Raw genomic sequence first — 16,976 nt, forward strand, 5'->3', positions numbered from 1 at the left:
AGATGGGATCAATAGCAGAATAACTGAGGCAGAAGAACGGATAAGTGAGGTGGAAGATAAAATAGTGGAAATAACTAATGCAGAGCAAAATAAAGAGAAAAGAATGAAAAGAACAGAGGACAATATCAGAGACCTCTGGGACAACATTAAACGCACCAACATTCGAATTATAGGGGTTCCAGAAGAAGAAGAGAAAAAGAAAGGGACTGAGAAAATATTTGAAGAGATTATAGTTGAAAACTTCCCTAATATGGGAAAGGAAATAGTTAATCAAGTCCAAGAAGCACAGAGAGTCCCATACAGAATAAATCCAAGGAGAAATACGCCAAGACACATATTAATCAAACTGTCAAAAATTAAACACAAAGAAATCATATTAAAAGCAGCAAGGCAAAAACAACAAATAACACACAAGGGAATCCCCATCAGGATAACAGCTGATCTCTCAGCAGAAACTCTACAAGCCAGAAGGGAGTGGCAGGACATAATTAAAGTGATGAAGGAGAGAAACCTGCAACCAAGATTACTCTACCCAGCAAGGATCTCATTCAGATGTGATGGAGAAATTAAAACGTTTACAGACAAGCAAAAGCTGAGAGAGTTCAGCACCACCAAACCAGCTTTACAACAAATGCTAAAGGAACTTCTCTAGGCAAGAAACACAACAGAAGGAAAAGACCTACAATAACGAACCCAAAACAATTAAGAAAATGGGAATAGGAACATACATATCGATAATTACCTTAAATGTAAATGGACTAAACGCTCCCACCAAAAGACACAGATTGGCTGAATGGATACAAAAACAAGACCCATATATATGCTGTCTACAAGAGACCCACTTCAGACCTAGAGACACATACAGACTGAAAGTAAGGGGATGGAAAAAGATATTCCATGCAAATGGAAACCAAAAGAAAGCTGGAGTAGCAATTCTCATATCAGACAAAATAGACTTTAAAATAAAGACTACTAGAAGAGACAAAGAAGGACACTACATAATGATCAAGGGATCGATCCAAGAAGAAGATATAACAATTGTAAATATTTATGCACCCAACATAGGAGCACCTCAATACATAAGGCAAACACTAACAGCCATAAAAGGAGAAATCGACAGTAACACAATCATAGTAGGGGACTTTAACACCCCACTTTCACCAATGGACAGATCATCCAAAATGAAAATAAATAAGGAAACACAAGCTTTAAATGATACATTAAACAAGATGGACTTAATTGATATTTATAGGACATTCCATCCAAAAACAACAGAATACACATTTTTCTCAAGTGCTCATGGAACATTCTCCAGGATAGATCATATCTTGGGTCACAAATCAAGCCTTGGTAAATTTAAGAAAATTGAAATTGTATCAAGTATCTTTTCCGACCACAATGCTATGAGACTAGATATCAATTACAGGAAAAGAGCTATAAAAAATACAAACACATGGAGGCTAAACAATACATTACTTAATAACGAAGTGATCACTGAAGAAATCAAAGAGGAAATTAAAAAATACCTAGAAACAAATGACAATGGAGACACGACGACCCAAAACCTATGGGATGCAGCAAAAGCAGTTCTAAGAGGGAAGTTTATAGCAATACAATCCCACCTTAAGAAACAGGAAATATCTCGACTAAACAACCTAACCTTGCACCTAAAGCAATTAGAGAAAGAAGAACAAAAACATCCCAAAGTTAGCAGAAGGAAAGAAATCATAAAAATCAGATCAGAAATAAATGAAAAAGAAATGAAGGAAACAATAGCAAAGATCAATAAAACTAAAAGCTGGTAAAAAAAAAAAAAATAAAAAATAAAAAAAATAAAAATAAAAATAAAAAGCTAAGCACCTCAACAAGTAAATCAGCATATCCCATAACCTAGCACAGTACTTAGCACATAATCTAATGGTTGAGTAAACACTTGCGTTAGGCTAACTTAAGTTCTGATTTTTTCATACTTGAGCACTCCTCTCACAGTGGTGCACCGTCTCCATATATAGCGGATTCTGCCGATGCTCACCCACGTCCCCTAGCCATTACTACTCAACTGTATGCCCACAGACTTCCAACTGCCAACACTTCTATTTTGTTGCCGGGGCGGGGGGGGGTGGTTTCAATGGACTTGCACAGCAGGCTGAAAGCAGCCCTCCACTAAGGAGTCCTATGGCGTAATCCCCAGTTCCCTTGCTTTTTAGATAGATAATTCTAAGGGGGACCTTCCACAGTTTCCCCAGAAGAATTAAGCTTTAGTTACCCAAAATTGTAGCCAGCTTAACACGGACCCTCTACTGCCTTCCCTACTCCTACTCATGTATTCTCTGCCTCCTCAATAAGCTACCCGCTCTCAAACCTTTGTCTCAGGGTCTGAGAAATGAGACACTACAGGACAGGAAATAATTTTCAGTTTTAAAAACCAAAGGTAAAAAAGTAAGGGATCATTTCTAAATAATTAAGTATAATCACATTTTTTCACAAAGAAAACATTAACCAGCCACTATTTGGTACTGCATGGTGAAAAAAATACAAACTGGGAGTTAATGTTACATGAATTTTAACTTATGAAATTTCTGACATGAGAAGGAAAAGTACAGAAAACACTTTAAAAATCTGTTGGGGAAAGCGCCATTTTAATAACCCCTTTAGGCCTTAAATATAACACCTTCCTTAGGTGCACAGGTTGAGAAAAGTGAAAATTCTCACTTTTTTTTATTCTATTCTTTTGAAATAGCTTGTTAAAGGGTGTGCGTGTGTGCTTGTGTGTATGTGTGTGTGTGAGAGAGAGAGAGAGAAAAGGAGAGAGAGAGGCAGGGAGGAAGGGAGGGAGGATATTTTTGGAGGGGAGAGAGAAAGAAGGAAAGATCAGGTTATGTTTTAATGAAGGCATCTTTAAACATTCCTCAGATCTCTGATCGTCAATAAAGCAAATACAAGCTGTCTCTCCCATTTGACATCACTGAGCATGTCCATTCATTTATTCAAATTTTGCCAATACCTTCTATGGAGAATTACTAGGATTCACTTGTATAGCTAGAAAAATAAGAGAGACAGAGCTATGCCCAAGGAGTCGCCTTGGGAGATGGGGAGACAGAAAACTAAACAGTTACTATTCAGGGTGACAAGGACTGTCCAGGGTGCTTGGGGGTCACAAAGGAGATGCTCCTAGCCTACACAGGGTGGGTTCGGGAGGCAGCAAAACTGGATTAAGACTCCGACATGATGTTTGCTTTAAAATATGGTTTCCCATACCCAGTCCGTACATTTTTTAAAATTGAAAATTAAAAACTATAAAACATGAACACTTACATGCACACTGAAATTTAAAAGAGCTTCTTTCTAGATTTCCTGATTGTAAATTTTGGATCAACTCATCCAAGTTAACCTCTTTTCATTTTCTAGGGTGTTCCTGCCTGGCTCTGGAGAATCTACCTAATCCCCCTCGTAAGTAATCCAGCACTGGTGTGTAAGAAGAAATTCCAGAGGAGGTGAGATCTGAACTAAAACTTGAAGGAAAATTAGGAATTCTCTAGATGGGCAGAGAGAGGGAAGGGTAGGTAGGAGTCTTCTGGCAGAATTGTGTAAATGAGTAACACTGAGCTATAGCATAGAACTCTTAGAGCAGTTAGGAGATTAGTACACTAGCACAAGGGGAGAGGGACAGGTGAGAGATGTGAGAGGACTAAAGTACCAGGAAATGAGACTGGAGAGACTAGCAAAAGTTAGATCTGTTAAGTTCTCTGTTATTTTTTTTTGAGATATAATTCACATAGCATAAAATTCACCCTTTATACTTTATAACTCTGATTTTTTAGTATATTCAGAGCTTGCAACCATCAGCCCTATCTAATTCCAGAACATTTTTATCACCCTAAAAAAAAAACCCATACCCAATAGCAGTCACATCCCATTTCCCCTCCTGCCAGCCCCTGGCAACCGCTACTCTATTTTTGTCACTGGATATTTCATATAAATTGAATTATACAATATATGACCTTACAAAGGGCCTTACAAGTCTGACTTCTTTCACTGGGCATAATGTTTTCAAGGTTCATCGTAACGTAGCATGAAACAATACTTCATTCTTTTCCTTATGGACCACTGTGTGAATATCTCACATCTATTTGTTCATCAGTTAGTAGACATTTGGGTTGTTTCCACTTCTTGGCTATTATAAATAGTTATCAACATTCATGTACACACTTTTGTCTAGAAATATGTTTTCAATTCCCTTGGGCATATAACCCGTGGTGAAATTACTGATTAATATGGTAACTTTACATTTAACTTTTTGTGGAATTGCTAGACTGTCTTCCAAAGTGGCTGCACCATTTTACAGCCACATCAATTCTAAGGAGTTTGCAGCCATCTAGAAGGTAGGTGAGCCACTCAAAGTCTTAAGGCTGCAGAGAGTCATATTAAATTTTTAATTTTTAAAAGGTCACTCTAGAATCAGTGTGGAGGACGATTAGAGGATTTCCATAAGAAAGAGGCAGAGAAGTCTGTTAGGATTCTACAGTGAGTAAGCCATGTGAAAGAACAAGACAGTCTAATTAGGAAAGCAGTTGAAGAGGAGGAATTGGAATTAAAAAGGAAGGGGAGGGACTTCCCTGGTGGTGCAGTGGTTAAGAATCTGCCTGCCAATGCAGGGGACACGGGTTTGATACCTGGTCCAGGAAGATCCCCCATGCCACCGAGCAACTAAGCCCGTGTGCCACAACTACTGAGCCTGCACTGTAGAGCCCACGACCCACAACTACTGAAGCCCACGCACTCTAGGTCCCGTGTGCAGCAACTACTGAGCCGACATGCTGCAACTACTGAAGCCCGCGCACCTAGAGCCCGCGCTCCACAACAAGAGAAGCCACCACGATGAGAAGCCCGCGCACCACAACGAAGAGTAGCCCCCACTTGCCGCAACTAGAGAAAGCCCGTGCGCAGCCACAAAGACCCCATGCAGCCAAAAATAAATAAATAAGTTTTAAAAAAATAAAAGGAAGGGGAAGAAACTTGTAATCACTTCTAGAAAAGATTGATTTAAAACTTAAATTAGCCAGGAAGATAAGTAACATAAACTTAAATGCCTAAAAGATCAGACAAGTAATGGAAATAAATAAAACATACAAGATGTAAGCAATAGAGAGTGGTGGAGACTATAACAAAGAAGAAAGAATACATCCAATCTAAAGGAAGCAGCTATAACTCAGCTCCAACCACCTAATGTTATAGGGAATGTAGGTGTAGTGTTGTCAGAAATTCTCCTTGGTCAAGAGAAAACAAAATCTGGATTTCATGTTAAATATCCTGATCTTTAAATACTGCTAGTAGATACAATATCTCTTTAAATTCTGTGCGATATCAACAAAACATGCCTATGAGCTGCCAATCTGTGACCTCCCTAACACAGAGTAAAAGGAACAGTGGGCCAAGAATCAGAGTATGCCCACAAGGAAGGGGTGGATTAAAGAAGATTCCATAAAGAAGACCAAGGAGAGAGCAGAAACAGAGGAGGAAACTGTAATGGTGTGACATCCCAGAGGCTCAGGGATGATAAAGACCAAGAAGGGGACTAGGAAATGGTGTAAAACAGCACAGGGAGCCATTCACACTGGGGAATGAAAAATGGACTTTGGGATTTGACAACTATGAAATACGGGAAAATGGAAAAAATATTTGGTGACTGTGAGCAAAGTAGAAAGTTAAAAAATTAAGCTTTCTCTCTCTTCCCAAACATTGTTTTCTTCAACAGTCAACATTAAGATTATGTGCCTCAAATCTTTACCGTTCTCAGAGAAGAGCCAGATGGGTTTAATCGTATTGTCCTCTCCAGCTGATAAACATTGAAATAGCCCAATTTTTTTTTTGAAATGAGGTCCTTTGAAGAAGTTTAGATCTCTATGATATAAGACCACCTGGTCCTTTCAAGCTTACAGCTTAACAAAGGAATTACTTACAAGCCTTATAAACAAAAAAAAATTGTGGGAACAATGTATATAACTTTGCTGGTATGTGACAAAGACCCAAAATAACAGTGGCTTAGACAGCCTAGAAGTTTCTTCCTCACTCATATGAAACTCCAAGCTGTTATGGCAGCTCTGCTTGGAGAAGTCATCATCACTGTCCCAGGCCTTTTGGGACAGTGATGATGACTGTCCCAAATTGTGTTGTTCTGCCATCCTTAGAGCGCTGGCCTATTCAGCAAGGTCTAAGGAAGTACACCTCCATATCCACATCCCAGCAAGTGAGAAGGGGAAGGAGGCAGCACCCTCAGCCTTTAAAGGGCATCAGGAAGTCACACAAGTCACTTCTGCATACATCGTAATGACCAGAACTACATGCCACATGGAATAACTCTTATCCGCAAGGGAGGCTGAAAAGTGTCATCTTTATTCTGTTGGGGTCTGTCCCCAGTGAAAATTCAGGGGCTCTACATCTGAGGATGATGGAGAAAGGGGACACTGTGAGACAACTAGGGATCTCCACCACAGAGTGGTATTCAATTTTTTAAAGATTCTGTTCTTAAAGTTCTATAAATAATTTATATTTTGGTTCAGTTTTACAAGGGAATATAAATCTGGCCTAACCTTTATGCTTAAATATTGGAAACACAGCAATGTAACATTGCCACAATTTTGGCTTCATCGTGCTGGTATTTATGACAGTGCTGAAGAAAGTTAAAGTTAATTTTAATCTGTTCTTACAAAATTATTTTCCTAAGAATTCTAAAGCAATTCTAGTCTTCTTGCCATGCTTAACAACTAGCTTTCAAAAGACTGCATTAAAAACTCAAATTATAAAATAAAAAAAAAATCATTGACATATTCCTACAGCATATGGAACTATACTACCTCAAAGATTCTTTTAAATTAACACAGTCAATTGTGCCCTTACTGCCAGAAAACTCTTGGAGTAACAAGTATGCACTATAGCAAGACAGGCTCCTGAATTTTGACACTTTATTCTCATATTAGTTCACAGGACTATATTTTATCAAATACTAGAAAAAACTAAAAATAAAATAGTTCACCAGCACATGGTTCACTTGTGCTTGATATGTGAACATTCTAAAAGCCTACCCATGAACTATTGAATCTTGTAAATAAATATGAAGAGGAACTCCATAAAAAGTGATATAATTTACAAGACAGTAACTTATTGACTGTTTTATGATGATTCATATCTACAAATTCAAGAGTATATTATTTAAAAGCTTCTTGGCTTCAATCTTTCTTAAAAAAACAAAACATGGTACTTCCCTACAGTAGCATTTTTATCCACTTAGAAGCATGTAAATTATTATGTTTAACAAGTTTAAGACCTTAATTTTTGACTGGGTTGCCTTAAGAATGGTTTTGAATGGCTAGGGCAATGATTAACATTATCAAGCATAATGTAGGACATAACTATTAAAACAATTTTTGAAAATATGTTTATAGTACAAAGTATTCATTATAGAAAGTTTGGAGTCTACTGAAAAGTAGAAAGAATATCACAATAAACTGCATTAAATTAAGTATTAAATATGTATAGTATATCCAAAATTGTCTTTTTATTTATTTATTTATTTATTTATTCACTCATTCATTCATTCAATTATTTATTTATTTTGCTGCATTGGGTCTTAGTGTTGCAGCACGTGGGATCTTCGTTGTGGCACGCCGGCTTCTCACTAGTTGCAGCGCACGGGCTCCAGAGCGTGCGGGCTCAGTAGTTGCAGCACGTGGGTTCTCTAGTTGTGGTGCATGGGCTCTAGAGTGTGCAGGCTTAGCTTCCCCACGGCATGTGGGATCTTAGTTCCCTGACCAGGGATCGAATCTGCATCCTCTACATTGGAAGGTGGATTCTTAACCACTGGACCACCAGGGAAGTCCCCAAAATTATCTTGACTAATAAGATGTTACATGAAAGAGAAAATGAATGGAGGATACCCACTTCAAATCAAGAGAGTAACAGAGATGGGAACTGCCCTCCTGCCGGAAAAAATGAAACAACTGTACAATTGTTTTCAAGACACTGGATACCAGGCAATGAGAAATGAAAAACAAAGGTGAACCCTAAGAAATGGGAAACTGATGACATGAGCCCTATGACTGACCCAGCTTCCAGACCATGGCTCTGGGAAGGAAAATTGAGGCAGAGCCCAGCACAGTCTCTGAATTGAAGAGATGTATCTGAGAAATCAGGTAAATCGGAGAAGCTAGAAATCTCAGGACAGAGTACCAGAGGGAGGAGAGCTGAACAGAGAGCGATCTCTAATCTGTAGATACCCCTGCAGGTTTTCGGCAGAGTACTGATCAGTGTATGTATATAAGAAAACAACCCATGGCCAGGAAAAGAACCACACAGGGCTGCGAACTGTGCCTATTCCCACCAGCCAGACTGGAAAACCTCACAATTCATGTGGTTTAGGGTAGGGTACTCAGACACTAATCTTAAAAACAAGACCTGAAAGAATCAAACTGTTTCCAAGTAACTAACTGCATCCCATTAAAAAAAAAAATGCTCAAGAAGATTTATAGGGATATAAAAAAGTATCCAGCACTCTATAAGGTAAAATTCACAATGTCTGGTATCCATCAAAAATTACCAGGCATGCAAAGAAGTAGGAAAATATAACCCATAACAAAGAGAAAAATCAACCCAAAAAACTGACCCAAAACTGAAAACAATATTAGAATTTGCAGACCAGGTCATTAAAACAGTTTTATAAATCTACTCTATATGTTTAAAACAATTAAATAGTGACATGGAAGATTTTTAAAACACCCAAATTAAACTTCGAGATGAAAACTATAATGTAGGAGATGAAAAACACACTAAATGTGATTACTGTTAGTAAACTTAAAGACACAGCAATAAAAACTATCCAAAATGAAATGCACAAAGAAAAATTAAACAATTTAAAAAGTATCAATAATCCTAATGTACAAGTAACTGGAGTTCCTGAAAGAGAGCAGGGAGAGAAGGGAAACCAGAAACAATTGAAGAGGTAATGACTAATTTTTTTTCAGATTTTTTTTTTTTTTTTTTTTTTTTTTTTGCGTTACGTGGGCCTCTCACTGTTGTGGTCTCTCCCGTTGCAGAGCACAGGCTCTGGACGTGCAGGCTCAGCGGCCATGGCTTACGGGCCCAGCCGTTCCATGGTATGAGGGATCTTCCCGGACCGGGGCACGAACCCGTGTCCCCTGCATCGGCAGGCGGACTCTCAACCACTGTGCCACCAGGGAAGCCCTTTTTTTCAGATTTGATGGAAATTATAAACCCACAGGTCCAAGAAGTTCAATGAACCCAAAACATAAGACACATGAAGAAAGCTTTACCAAGACACATCATAATCAAATTGATCAAAACTAATGAAAAAGGGAAAATCCACAAGGACATGTTTTATATAAGAGGAACAAAAATAAGGATGACAGTAGATTTCTCATAAAAAACAATGCAAGTGAGAACACAGTGGAGTAACATCATTAAAGCACAAAAAGAAAAAAAGGCCAATCTAGAATTCTATATCTAACAAAAATCTTACAAAATGAAGATATGAAATAAAGACATTTTCAAACATACAAAAGCTGAAAGGATTCATCACGAGCAGACCTGTGCTACAACAAAGGTTAAAGGAAGCCCTTCAGGCACAAGGAAGATGACACCAGATGGAAATGGTGTGAAAAGCATGAAAGAAAATGAAGGGATAAAAGGAAGGAAGACCACTGACAATGGCAACTACATGAGTAAATACAACAGATTTGTTTCTATTATGTAAATTTCTTTAAAAGAGTATTTGCTGTTTAAGCAAAACTGATAAATGTAGTATGGAGTTTATAAGATATGTAAGAAAAACAGAAAAACTGAAATAAATTTTAATGTGCTTTCAATAGTTACTTGAAAATTATAAATTCACACAAGAATATTTCAGAGCTACTATTCTAGAGAAATTAAAATTGTTGCCAGTATTCTGAGATCCCATTCCACATGGCCTACATTTTCCCATTTGGCTTGAGTAGTCTTAGCATTATGCTGTGGAAAATATAATTTAAGTTGAACTTATTACATCTGCTTTCATAGAGAAAAAGTAGTAATTCAAAAAGGATGTTCTAGTAAACAAATTATCTCACAAGGTTTGGCAATGGCTTTTGTTAAACTTTATAAATAAAAGCAAACAACTATTGTTTCACTACAAAGCTAAACTCATCAAATATTTATTTTAATGTAGGTAACTTTTAAAAATTGGGTCAAACATATAAGGAGATTAAAAATTATATTTATAGGGCTTCCCTGGTGGCGCAGCGGTTGAGAGTTCGCCTACCGATGCAGGGGACATGGGTTCGTGCCCCGGTCCGGGAGGATCCCACATGCCGCGGAGCGGCTGGGCCCGTGAGCCATGGCCTCTGGGCCTGTGCGTCCGGAGCCTGTGCTCCACAACGGGAGAGGCCACAACAGTGAAAGGCCCGCGTACCGCAAAAAAAAAAAAAAAAATTATATTTATAGCACAAGTCACAAAAGAATGTTCCCTTCATTCCTCCCCCAAGCATAATACATATCATTTGGGCTTTTATGAGAATGTTTATCAGGAAGGTTAGGGGGAGAAGGTGACAAAGCAGTTCTCACCATTAAGAGGTAGATGAAAGCAATCATAAGACTAAAGCACAGCAGGCAATTCACCAGTGCAAAATTCTGTACATTGTTACTGAATTTTTCTCCTATTTTGTGAAATCTATTCAAAAGCATACCTACAAGTTCTTTCAATGAGTAGCCCTATGCTGGAACTGAAGTGGAAATTATCAATAAAATATACAAAGGAGATAGATCTTTTGTGTAATAAGAGTAAAGTAGATTCCAAGATGAAAATCTAATAAAAACAAAACTACCTTGGAAAAGAGGTTAACTCAGCCATAACATATACTTTGTGTGCATCCCTGAAAAGAAATTCTGATGCACACTGAAGTTTGGGAACTACTACTCTAGACTGAACAAAATGAACAAAAAGCAAGAAGTCCCATGCCAAAGTCTGTGCATTCAAATTCTGCCATATAAGACAACTATTAAATCTCCAGCAGGGGACTTCTCTGGTGGTCCAACAGTTAAGACTCTGCACTCCCAATGCAGGGGGCCCAGGTTCGATCCCTGCTTAGGGAACTAGACCCCACATGCCACAACTAAAAGATCCCACATGCCAGGAGAAAGGACAGTCTCTTCAATAAGTGGTGCTGGGAAAACTGGACAGGGACATGTAAAAGTATGAGATTCGATCACTCCCTAACACCATACACAAAAATAAGCTCAAAATGGATTAAAGACCTAAATGTAAGGCCAGACACTATCAAACTCTTAGAGGACAACATAGGCAGAACACTCTATGACATAAATCACAGCAAGATCCTTTTTGACCCACCTCCTAGAGAAATGGAAATAAAGACAAAAATAAACACATGGGACCTAATGAAACTTAAAAGCTTTTGCACAGCAAAGGAAACCATAAACAAGACCAAAAGACAACCCTCAGAATGGGAGAAAATATTTGCAAATGAAGCAACTGACAAAGGATTAATCTCCAAAATTTATAAGCAGCTCATGCAGCTCAATAACAAAAAAACAAACAACCCAATCCAAAAATGGGCAGAAGACCTAAATAGACATTTCTCCACAGAAGATATACAGACTGCCAACAAACACATGAAAGGATGCTCAACATCTTTACTAATTAGAGAAATGCAAATCAAAACTACAATGAGATATCATCTCACACCAGTCAGAATGGCCATCATCAAAAAATCTAGAAACAATAAATGCTGGAGAGGGTGTGGAAAAAAGGGAACACTCTTGCACTGCTGGTGGGAATGTGAATTGGTACAGCCACTATGGAGAACGGTATGGAGGTTCCTTAAAAAACTACAAATAGAACTACCATATGACCCTGCAATCCCACTACTGGGCATATACCCTGAGAAAACCATAATTCAAAAAGAGACATGTACCAAAATGTTCATAGCAGCCCTATTTACAATAGCCCGGAGATGGAAACAACCTAAGTGTCCATCATTGGATGAATGGGTAAAGAAGATGTGGCACATACATACAATGGAATATTACTCAGCCATAAAAAGAAATGAAATTGAACTATTTGTAATGAGGTGGATGGACCTAGAGTCTGTCATACAGAGTGAAGTAAGTCAGAAAGAGAAAGACAAATACTGTATGCTGACACATATATATGGAATTTAAGAAAAAAAAAGGTCATGAAGAACATAGGGGTAAGACAGGAATAAAGACACAGACCTACTAGAGAATGGACTTGAGGATATGGGGAGGGGGAAGGGTAAGCTGTGACAAAGTGAAAGAGCGGCATGGACATATATACACTACCAAACGTAAGGTAGATAGCTAGTGGGAAGCAGCCGCATAGCACAGGGAGATCAGCTCGGTGCTTTGTGACCGCCTGGAGGGGTGGGATAGGGAGGGTGGGAGGGAGACGCAAAAGGGAGGGGATATGGGAACATATGTATACATATAACTGATTAAATTTGTGATAAAGCAAAAAATAAAAATAAAAAAAATAAATAAATAAATAAATAAAAAAAAAAAAAAAAAAAAAAAAAAAAAAAAAGATCCCACATGCCACAACTAAAACCTGGCACAGCCAAATTAATAAATATTAAAAAAAAGTCCCCAGCAGTAGAGGATGAGTGGAAAATATCCTAAAGTGTTTCTGCTTGTCAGCAGAAATTATTTCAATTTATTTGAATATTAAGTCTCTATAACCATTACATATTACTAGGTTAAACGTTCTTGAAAGAATTAAATAAGACAATACACGTGAATACACCCAATACTGAGCCTCAATAAATGCATGATGGATTTTAATCTAAGTCTTGCTCTGGAAGTGCCAGAAGTAGCATAAAAGATTTTGGCCACTTATTGGAAGTAATTCTTGCCATTCTAAATAGAAAATCCTGTTGTATTTATTTCATGCATTTCGACACCAGCTGTAAAACTTGTTATGGTGGGATTACGTCTTACATATGGATTGAGTTATAATATGTTTAAATGCATAGGATGCTCCTTCATACTTCTCCTATACCAGAAAGGGTAAAAGAACAAGAAAAGCAAAGAAATCAAGAGAAGAGAAGGAATATTCAAAGACATTTTTAAGAATACAGTAAACTCAAAATCTGTTCAGAATATGAGCATACATTACTACATCAAATAAGGGTTAGCACAGCATAAACAACATTTTAGATGATAACGATGATGATGATGATGATGATAATGATGTAGCTAATCCGAGTTTAAATGGCTTATTAGGAAGAAAGGATTAAAACAGTTGGACTAGCAAACACAAGGAAACCTGGGTCATTAAAAAAAAAGTGAATGTAAAATTTATCTGGTAAAGTGGTCAGTGTCAGGTCTCTAGACTAATAAGGAAATGATGAAAAACCAAATCAGATGGTGGCATGAGTGAAGATATGACATGCAGTGTTGGGCATTTGGGAAAAGAATGAAACCAAACTGATCGAATACATTGCTCCATGTTTAAAGTGATACAAATAACAACAATATTCAATAGCAACATCCAAGTACAACCAAACAATGTAGCTGTGTTGGAGATGTGAGCAAATGAGTTTGAGAATGGAGGCATTATATCTGAACCTAGGCTGCCTACTGGCCATATGATAGCACAGTATCCCTCCCCCTCCCCCGCCCCCTTATCTGCAGGGGATATATTCCAAGACCCTCAGGGGATGCCTGAAACCACGGATTGTACCAACCCTATATATACTATGTTTTTCCATATATATATATATATATATATATATATATATATATATATATATATATGTATATACATACCTATGACTAAGTTTAATTTATAAATTAGGCACAGTAAGAGAATATCCAAACCGCCAGCATCACTACTCTTGCACTTTGTGGCCATTATTAAGTAAAATAAGGATTACTTGAATACAAGCACTGAGATACTGAGACAGTCAGTCTGATAACCAAGAGACCTACTAAGTGACAAACAGGTCAGTAGCATATATACTGTGGATACACTGGACAAAGGGATGATGCACATCCCAGGCAGGACAGAGTGGGGCAGCAAGAGATTTCATCACACTGCTCTCAATGCCATGTAATTTAATACTTGTGAATTGTGTATTTCTGGAATTTTCCATTTAATATTTTCAGACCATGGTTGACCATGAGTAACTGAAATCACAGAAAGTGAAACCATGAATAAGGAGGTACTACTGTATATTATATGTATAAAATTAAATAAGAGTAAATGCAGGCTCTCAGCCTTATTCCCTACATTTCAAGTGCTTAAAAGACACAGAGAATATTTCTATTGAAAAGCACTGATCTATACAGCTGTGAGAGATGCCTTGTATGTGAAAGATGAAATCTAACACACACACACACACACACACACACACACACAGAGCCAATAACTCATCCATTCTTTCTTTCAGAACAATTTATTGAGCATTTCTCATGTGAGAGTCGCTGTGCTAGGAATTTGGAGTCCACAGGTTAAAACAAAACATTCCCTGCTCTCAAGGAGCTCGCAAGTGCAGTAGGAAATAATGACATACGATTAGTTGATCGATCAGCAAATACTTGTTGGGCACCAACCATCAGAAATGCACTTAATGATGTGGAAGGAAACAAAAAACAGTAACCAAGTTCTCTCTGCCTTCAAGGGGCTTACAATCTAACTAATGACACACAACACAGAGTAAGGTGTAAAATGTTTTAAGTGGCAATTAATACTTGAGACTGTGTACTTCAAACTGAGATCTATGAGCCTGATGTGGAATTATTTCTTCCATTTTGGGTCTTCACTGGAATGATAATCTAAAAAAATAAAATACATATAAATGTATTCTAATTAATATCTGAAGAAGCATCTTAAAACTAAATACCACCAACAAATTTTCATTCTGGCGACTGCTGTTGCTGTTCTCAATCATGCATGTATTAGGTGAAGGCCAAATAATGTACAGTTTGCTAAATAAGTAAAGTCTGAGTCTTTATAGAACACATAATAGAACACATTATAGAACACTCTGCCTTGCTAGCAGAGGCATCCAAAAATACCTGTGCTACAGTGGTTAAAAATCACCATCATGTTGAGAGTGAAGGTGATGCATGCATCCTATCTCTCTGTTCCTATACAATATGTTCTCCACTCCTGCAGTCTTTGGGTATGGCTTACAGATTTGATTTATAATTCAAGAACTTCACAGTTCTAATCACATCTTTAAGAGAACAAAAAGATGTTATCAAGTTCTCAGGTGATACTTCATTAAAACTGACATTTGAAGATTATTTACTGGTAGAGTTTTCATCATGTGTGAAGTCTGATTACCCTGAACCAGCAAACAAAGGCTTTAGGTTAATTTTTTAATCTACATTTTAAAAGGACACTTTCTACATTAATATAAAACACAGAAACAGATTAAAGAAAAAAATCTGAGGTTACATCTTTTACTCTTAAACCCAACACTGGCAATGTAATTTCAACAATACAGTATCATTGGAAACATAACTCAATGTTGTTCCTTCTAATTTTATCAATTCTGTTGTTCACATTGATTTTGGTTTTACAACTTGTGAAATCTATAAGGAAACGTGCTTGTGTTTTTTTTAGCTTTGGCTGTATCCTTATTGTTTAAATGTTTTTTACAGTAAGTTCTTGTTGGTTATCTATTTTAAATATAGCAGTGTGTATATGTCAATCCCAAACTCCCAATCCGTATTTTATTTTATGTTCCTAAATACTTAAGTGAAATGTTTAATAAGAATAACTTAGATTCACACTGTACAGACCAGTAGTCTTTGTTAAAATCAAACCACTCATCCCATGGTGTTTTATTTAAAGAGGGTGCTCATTTGGAAGCCAAACCTCTTCTCTCCTTTCCATCTAGGTGTGGGAGGCCATGGACCTCTCCCTAGTGAGCCACAGAGGAATTGGAAAGAAACCACAAATACATATGTAAATCATTCCATATATTAAATTTACTACCATATTTCAAAAGTATAAAGATGCTATTCTGGGTAATAAAAGGCCAATTCTTTTAAAGACTTTACTCATACAGTAGTCGTTTTTTTAATTATGGATTTTCTCAATCAATTAATACTAAAATTCAACTTGTAAGCCTGCGTGAACCACTGCCATAGTTCTAAATTACTGCAGGAATTCAGAGAGGAACAAGATCATGGTGAGCTCTGAAATCAGAGGAAGCATCACAAAAGAGGAGGGACATAAGTTGGGCCTAGAGGAAAAGGAAAGCAGAGAAGGCATAGCTTCTTAAGTAAAACCACAGAGGAGGAAAGTCTGAGTTTGGCTAAGAGATGGCCACGATAGTTCTGGAAGAAGTTGGTTCAAAAAATACACTGCAAATGCTGGGCTGACAGAAACCTCTGCTACTGAGTACTCTCAGTTGCAAGGGGCAGAAATTCAATTTATGGATAATTCATTGCTCACATAACATAATCCCAGAAAAATCAGTGGCAGAACGGCCCTAAGAATGCCTGGATGCAGGAACTGAAAAACCGAAATGCTCCTACTATTTGTTCCCTACCCACCACATGCATGTGTACACACACACACACACACAAATGAACGCACACGCACACACACGCGCGCGCGGATATGCACATCTTTTGTTTACATGTTGATTTACTCTCTCAGGCTGCCAGTTCCCATTATCTAAAATCTAAGCCACTTGGTAGCTCCAAGCTTAGGGCTTAAATCCTTAAAGCTATAAGGCAGGGAGTGGCAAGAGTTAAAAATGTAAAGGTAATGAAGATAGGCTAAGTCCAGTCTATGAGAGAATCTAGGTGTCACCCTGCGGAGTTTCGACTTTTACAGTCAAATCTGGCCTAAGCTAAGTTAGAAAATCTATCTGTATGAAGAAATAAGTTTATTTCAAAAATTCCTGAGCTGTAGCTTGCTCTGGATGAAGTTA

Source organism: Hyperoodon ampullatus (genome assembly GCF_949752795.1).
Source record: "Hyperoodon ampullatus genome assembly, chromosome: 9".
Classification (NCBI taxonomy): domain Eukaryota; kingdom Metazoa; phylum Chordata; class Mammalia; order Artiodactyla; family Ziphiidae; genus Hyperoodon; species Hyperoodon ampullatus.